The sequence below is a fragment of the Micropterus dolomieu genome, linkage group LG06 (genome assembly GCF_021292245.1).
Source record: "Micropterus dolomieu isolate WLL.071019.BEF.003 ecotype Adirondacks linkage group LG06, ASM2129224v1, whole genome shotgun sequence".
Taxonomy (NCBI): Eukaryota; Metazoa; Chordata; class Actinopteri; order Centrarchiformes; family Centrarchidae; genus Micropterus; species Micropterus dolomieu.
In genome coordinates this window covers 5,271,813-5,279,869 of record NC_060155.1, presented here as the reverse complement: position 1 = coordinate 5,279,869, position 8,057 = coordinate 5,271,813, and the positions used below count along the sequence as shown (strand labels likewise).

At 39.1% G+C, this 8,057-nt stretch overlaps 1 protein-coding gene and 2 non-coding genes across 10 annotated transcripts in view; 1 reads left to right on the top strand and 2 right to left on the bottom strand.

Annotated features, from left to right (window-relative positions):
* LOC123971870 (contactin-associated protein-like 4) overlaps positions 1-8,057 on the top strand; it is a 156,039-nt gene that overhangs the window by 101,531 nt on the left and 46,451 nt on the right. The window lies entirely within an intron of this gene.
* trnal-uaa lies at positions 118-200 on the bottom strand. The gene has a single exon. It is a non-coding gene; the product is annotated as a tRNA-Leu (tRNA).
* On the bottom strand, positions 3,898-3,980 carry trnal-uaa. Its single transcript has one exon. It is a non-coding gene; the product is annotated as a tRNA-Leu (tRNA).

Below are 8,057 nucleotides of genomic sequence, written 5' to 3'. Positions count from 1 at the left end.
TCGGTAAGAAAAGAGCCTCTGGATATACTGTATGTTAGGCTAACCTTAAATTATCAAAGATCAATATCTGAAAGACAAATCAACAGTATAGATGAAAGCAACAACGGTCTAACACAATACCAGGAGTGGGGTTCGAACCCACGAGGGCACTTGCCCATTGGATCTTAAGTCCAACGCCTTAACCTCTCGGCCATCCTGGTAACGCTGCTAGAGTGACAGTACAATAAATCTTTGTATGGCAATTGAAGGACTTGGGGAAACTTGATCCTTGAAGAGGGATTTGAATCCACAAGGACATGTATTCATTGCATATTGAGTGCAACTGTGTGAGGGCAAAATAGCCTACTGTTATTTATCTGTTCCAACAATTTCAGAGTGTTGAAGTAAAGAGCATGTTGCAAGACACCCACATACATATATCTACCAGGAGTGGGGCCCAAACCCAGGTGGGTGTTTACTCATTAGATGTTAAGTCCATCGCCTTAAACACTAAGCCATCCAGGTGCCTACTCACAGCAAGTATCACAAAGCGAATGCACCACATGTAAAGCCTTTGCAAATTCATTGCAACTGTGTGAGCCCTAAATAGCCTACTGTTATCAGTTCCAACCATGGTGAGACCAGGGGCTTTATATGAGACTCAACCTTTTTGGAAGTGAAATGTAATTTTTCTCTTTTTTGATTTTTGAGAGTAATTTATTTGTGACGTCTTGTGAAGTGTTGGATCCATGAAAGTAACAAACATACACACACAAAGGATCAAAAGCATACACGCACACAGTATTTCCAATAAGGAATGGAGAATTATTGTTCAGTGGAGACCTGAGGTGTGAAATAAGTACTGACAACCTTGTTTGTTTTATTCTCCCCGATAGCTGACAAATCAACATTTCTGTCTTTTTTACTCTTATCTGTTTCTCACTAAAATAAGTGTTAATGTCACTTGTGTATTACCCTTTTTGTTATGGTTTGTCAGCTTTGATCAAGCCTGTCTCAGTTAGTACCAGTATTTCTTTGATTGTGGATACCAATGTTAAAGTAGCAATCTTCTTATTTATTTATTCCCATTCTCTGTTAATGATGTCTGGGGTTTTCATTCTAGTTTTATCCTTACTGCAGAGAGAGGAGAGAGAAACCGTATGCCCAATAGAAAGGGTGCCATCATAAGGAGACCACCAAACTTCCAATATTACAGTCAGTTTTCTTGAATATAATAAAAACGATAATACAGTTTAGTTGTATATCACTTCTTTAAAAGTAAGTGCTTCAGAATACAGAAGGTAATACATGGAGGAACTGAAAAACATATTCTAAAAAGACCAAGAGCCTACAGCCATGCTCTGTTAGGCCATACTTAAGCTAAACGCTAATGTCAGAATTCTGATGTTTAGCAGGTATTTTGTCACAAACCAAAGTATTAGGCATTTTTAAAATGTGGTCTGATATTTACACTAGATGAGATATCATAATAAGTTATTACAATTCATTCTGAGGGTTTAAACAAATGTCATGGAAGTCCATCCAAAAGTTGTTGTTTAAAACAACTCATGGTGGCGCTAGAGGAAAAGCTAGGGTCTCCAAAGTCAGTAGGCTTCAACGTCTGGGGACCATGAATGTATGTAAAGCCAATCCATACAATAGTTACTGAGATATTACAGTTTGGATCAAAGTGACCTTCTGACTGACCGCCATTGCCACCTCTTGAACCATATTTCTAGTATGGCTAATAACAGAAGACGTTATTATAAAAGATGGTAAATTTTCACCTCCACATGTCTTTCATCAGAAAGACATGCAGAACAAGAGAGAAGCAAGGGTTTGTCATTCTTTTATGTCATCATTTCCATTTTCAACTCTGCATTTATAGTTCTCTCAGATTAAGAGAGGTAAGGAATGTGAAGCAGAACCAATTGTCTTCTGTCTCAGTGTTACACTAAAACACAATTAAAGGACCAATTATGAACTCTCCTCTGGGCGTCAAGCAGCAGACGCACGAAAATCCATACCAATATGAATACAGCAAGGCACGCCAGATATATCCTCACCAGAGAAGGAGAGCCTGCTCCAGTGGGCTTAATTAAATATCTTCCTGTTTCTACATTTATTAGATTATTATTCAGCAGACTTCAGTTCCTGCACAGATCTGACTGCTCACTAGAACAGAACAAGAGAAAATTGATGGCTCTCACTGTCCTTTCCCTCACTGTAACTCTGTTGATTAAATTTGGGCTCCACGGGATAGAAAGTTTACAGGTAAATGAAGTTACAAATACAACTTCCATACGCTTTCATATCTCAGAGCAGCGTGTTACATCTGTACTGGTGTGTCTCTGTGCCAACTTCATATGAGTGCAACCCCATGCCATGAGTACAGCATAGAAGCAGCCATGCACTTAATAGACTTGACCCATCAGTCTTGTGGCAGGGCTGGAACTGAATCAACACTCAGATCTAATTTACTTCAGTTCTAACCTGGGTTCACATTGCAAGCAACGTGATCAAAGTCAACAGAATTCCATCCATTTCCTATAGAGGTGAACACCCAGGGGGAAAGGAGGGTAGCAACAACCTGCTCAGCCATTTAAAGCTCTCCAGTTCTCTACATGTTTCCTCTGAAAACCACTGAGTGGATTGTTATCTCAAACGTGAGAAACCAAGCCTATTAATCACAAAGGATGTTCTACCTGGCCCTGGTTACACGAGGGACACCTAAAATTGTTTGTTTGTTTGTTTTCAGCCAATACCTCCTAGCACTTGCTAGCACTAAATAAATGTAGCAATTTCAAAGAAAATACATCATACCCAGTCAAACACTGCAGAAAAACATCATCTTAATCAGAGGCTCTAACTTCCCCTACAGTGACTCAGGGTATAGCAACTTGATCAACCAAGCAGATTTCATTGGAAATGTGGACTGTGGATGTAATATCTGTAGTTGCTGTGACAGTACCTGTGCAATATGAAATATTGAGACTGTCCACGCCAGTTCAAACACACCATATATACACACCTATATTTTTCTGACAACGACCCCTTATGGTTGTGCAAATAATGACTTTGCAAGCCAATGTCCACACAGGTGGTAGAAGTAGTGTAATGATGTTATACTGCTGTCAAAAGCGTTTGAGGGAGGAAAAGGGTTGGAGTCGGTGGTTGGGGGGGGTGTCACTTTAACACACAAGACCACACTTTTTATTCCATCTCCTACCAACATCATGTCAGGACAACTTTGATAAGTTGCTGTATTACTCTTGAGCACTTGTTAGTGCATCGGTATGGATGTAAATTTGTTGGAATCTGTTGCAATCAGTAAGTACACTTCAAGAATGTAGATTCCGCTGTCTGTATTCTGAACACTACCTTCTGAATGTTTTCTGAAACCCATAGCATTTTGAGTTCAATGCCCTGTGATAAATGTGGCATCGCATAGTCAATGTGTAAATGAAAACATTTACTGCACGCTAGTTCTGCACAAAAGGTGAGGTTAGAATCAACAAGGACACTTAATCATCTCACTTTGTCTGACTCAAAACCCATAAAAGCCTGAGTTTGATGGATCAAACATTTCAAGCAGTGGTCAAACTTCTGTTCTATGAATATTTGCTCCGTTTCCCAATTGCTCCTATTAAAGCCCAAACAACGGACAAATTCAAGCATGTGCTTCCTGTTCCTCTGATATCTCCAGCAGATTCGCATGTCACCTTTATTCAACTTTGACCTATGTGCTCGTTCAGCCAGTAGAGACACTGATGCACCGTGTGAAAGAAGAGAGCTAGCATGTTTTATTACTATATTTAATACATTTTTACACAACAAAGCGTCTGTATTCTGCCATCACTGATTACTGAATGTTTTTCAACATGACAGAAACTTAATGATGTAACTGAACAGTAACAATACCAGGAGTGGGGTTCGAACCCACGTGGGTATTTACCCATTGGATCTTAAGTCCAACGCCTTAACCACTCGGCCATCCTGGTGTCTGATGAGACAGTGACCCACTCTCTTATTGACTGTTTTTGCTAAATGTGACTAAAGACTAGCTGTATAAGGCCTAAAATATACCTTATATAATTACACGTGTTGTTAATAGTTTGATGTGTAAGTGCTGTAGCAACAACAGAATGAAGCTGCATCTTTTTATTCTTGTTGTTTCACTCCCTTAAGGATATGGATGTCACATATCTAGATAAACTTAAATCCACAGTTTGAGTATGTGTTGCATGTTTATGGAAACTTACCTAGACTCTGTTAAGTCTATACATTCCTTGCTCATGTCAGTGCAATAGAATATGTATATAGGCAAGACAGAACCAACTGTGAAACTCAGTCAGAAAGAGCCAGACTGAGTTTGATTACTGTACATCAACACTCAGACCCCTGATACCCAGTCACACAAACATTAACTGTATAAAATTAAAGAACCAAGCAGTGTGGTAATGTGAATTTAAAGTGAAAGCTAAGTGCTTTATCTGCAAGGCTCCAGCTTACTCTTACATTAAAGCAGTATAGAGATAAATGGAAGCAAAAAAAATCACACTATAGCAAGCTGACAGGCTGCTGGGTCAGGGCTTTTATCTAAATAAAAGGGAGACTGCAGATTCTGTACAGTAATCTGTTTTCTCTTCGGTACTCCTGCTTGGGTTTTGGCAACCACTGAAACACTGTCACGTACATTTACATAAGCAAATGAATGTGAGCCTGTAACATGAATATAAAGACAAGGTAAAAACACAACATACAAATACCGCCAAGCTTTGCAAACACCAGTGATGCAAAATTATGTGTGTGTATTTGTCTGTGTTTGTGTCAAACCTCCTGGAGGTGCCAGCCGGTCTTGGAACAGATGGAAAGCAACCAGTGTGGATAAAAACACTGTTACTCATCGTCTCCTGTCGTCCTCTCGCTGTCTGTCTTTTTCTCAGCAGAATGAGGTCACATCATTTCCTTATGTATCTTACCAGAGACACAGTACATCAGGTGCTGAGCTGTGTTATTTTTAAGTGTCGGTTTAACATATTTTCTCACTTTCCTCAAGTGGCCTATAGTCTTAGTTTTATGTGAACAGGTACGCTCAGCTGCCAGTTTGTTATGTACACCTACAGCTAAAAGAAGTGCAGTGTAATGTAGTCGTGGATAAACCTGTTTTAGATTTAAGCCTAGTTCACACTGATACGATTTTATCTAGCATGCTAAATATCTGGAGCTGTCTGCGACTCCACATCCATATCCAGCCAATGACAGAATGCAGCAGACAGAGCAAGCAGCTACTTTTTCATTACAAAACATTTTTTACTCACCTCAAACTCTATGGAGCACAGACCTCCCACATGGGGTGGCATGGCAGCCCTGTGGACACTGTGGCCTCACAGTAACAAGACCCCAGCCTGTTCGCCCTGTGTCTGTGTGCTCCTTTTCTTGACAAAATGTGGTTTGGAAACCTGAGTCATCGTCAGCTTGTGCAGTGTGTGACCCCCTGTCGCCAATCAGTCACGTAGTGTGAACACGACAACGGCTTTAAGACTCCCAATTAACAAGACAGCAATTCGTATAGCCTTAACAGCACAGCGATTTGCCAGTGTTTCCAGGCATTAGATGAGTCAACTTTATGATAATTTCTGAGGCTGTAGTTTATAGTGCTGATGGACTGTACTGTTCTATACTACAACATACCCTTTTGGATAAAATGTAAGCTTACAAAGCAACCTGAGATAACTTATAGAGCTTTAAAAAGTCTAAACTATTTGTGCCAACAATGCAAATGTAATAGTCAAAAAACCTTTATGTCAAGGTGAACACTTAACTAGCTAACCACCAGGCATAGGATTGACTTACAGTACTGTTTTTAGTGGATTAAGAGTTAAGATTGGTACAGTAACTGACATCTAATTTAACATGACCCACCTTTGTAGCAGTGTTAGCAATTCAGCTCTTTCAAATGTAAAATATTTTGAATAAGTTTGTGTACATTTGCCCTATCCGTGTAGTTGCATTTCTGTTTTTTATCTGCAACGATCCAGACAGTCAGCTCTGTCAGAAGAGAGTCAGGACTCACAAGGAGCTGGGACGCAGAGCAGTGTGTTGTTATCCTGACATCCTGCTTCAAATATATTGCGAAACCAGTTCCCATATCTCTACCCAAACATCATAAACTAGCACATGAAGAAGAGTCTGACTGCAGTTTCCTCCCAGTTCATTTTGTTCGGTACCGTTTTCCAAGCTTAAGGAACCGCTTGTTATGTCAACATTCATGTCCTTACTAACTTGGTGTTTTCAAGTAGCTTCCTTTCGTTGTCTCCTTTAGTCAAATGCATTACTGTTCTCTTTGAGGAGGGCTCAGACTCACATAATCTTAAGTCTTTTTGGCATTTTACCTGTTTTTATTGGAAAATCCTGCCATATGGTTTGTATGCGGTTGGCATGTTCTTCCATTGCTGACTACAAAGGTGCCAATATTTCTACTGCTGCCTGCTACATACATATTTGATCTCTAATAATAAACCACTCAGTTTTTATTGAAAAAAATGACCCGATCATTGCAGCTCATGAATTACAGTGGCCCTCAGGGGATAGGAGTCTCATTTACACCCTTTTGTCTGACAGGTCAATGAAAAATGTGTGAGCAAGTTGAAAGAGAAAAATGGATGCTTGTTAATATGAATGCATTTTCTCCCATCGTTTTTCATTTCATATACATTTTCTAAACTACCTTGGTAGCATTTAAACCCCTACCACATCCAGTACACTTCGAGCATCTACATGCAGATTTAATTCATTTTCAGTGTCAAATAAATGCACAATCGCTGCCACCCTCCTTCCGCCCCCTTCATCCCTCGTCCTCCTTCCTACACAGGACTGCTGTCACGATGGTTACAGCAGTATGATATTTATCTATAAATAACACACAGAGCTTAGTGAAGTCTCCTGGGAACATTTAAAGAGCTTCTTCAGACAGTGTGGCAGCACTTTAGAAGAGCAGCTCAGTTCAATCAGAGAAAATCTGCTGCCAAAAAGAAGTGAAAGGATATATTGTATTCAGGAAAAACGTGTCCTTTTTATATGAAATGAAAGAAGAGAAAACTGTGAAATAAAGAAATTATTCTTTTAATCGTATCTTTCCCATTCAAAATCAGGAAGTGCTTTTCTATTTCAAACCAACAACTTCACCTCAGTACAAACTGATATTAAAATGAAAGACTTTATATTTGACATTCTGTTCCTCCTACACTGCTATTTAGCATTATTTAGGTGTTATTTAGAGATATTGATGGCCATCAGATAAATAACCTTGAAGAGCTTCCACTAAAAGGTTTTTCCCTCCGTGAAACAGGATGCATCATTTCATCAGAGGGCCATTTAGTTTAATGAAGGACTTTTCTCGCTTTGAAAGGTAATAGCAGCTTGAAAGCTTGGTTCCCCATTTTTATTGAAGATTAATCAGGATGGCCTGATAACATGTTCCGCTACAGTAGACAAAATTGTGAGTTCAGGAATTATCAGGAAGCATAATTTGTTTACTGTTAATAAGTTGTTCCTAGATGATAATGAAGTTATTTGAGAACAGACTAAGACATACTATATAAAAAAATCATTAGATAATGATTCATGAAAAATGGTCAGTATGTTGATTCATAGACATTTATGAACTAATTTTTCATGTCAGTGTGGTCCGACATTTGGGTAGGTTATGCTAGTAGCAACTAATGCCAGCTGATACCATGGATTGCTGGCCTCAAGCAGAGATGAGGAGCGGATTACAGAGGTCATGTTTTCACCTCTCAAGCTGCCAAGTAAACATCACTTATCAGATTTAGTACAGTTTCCTCTGCTACCACAAAAGGCTATATACAATGTATTAAAGCATACATTCTGCTCCTCAAGACTTTTAGGGTTGTAATTAAGTAATGATATTTGAACTTGTCTGGATTACACATTAATCTTTTAAACTATTTGTAGTACAGTATGCTGCATAGTCTGCTTGCCTCATTGCTAGCAACCGTAAATAGGTTTTCACCACAATACAAACCAAGAGTAAACTTGAAAATGCTCTCTAAATT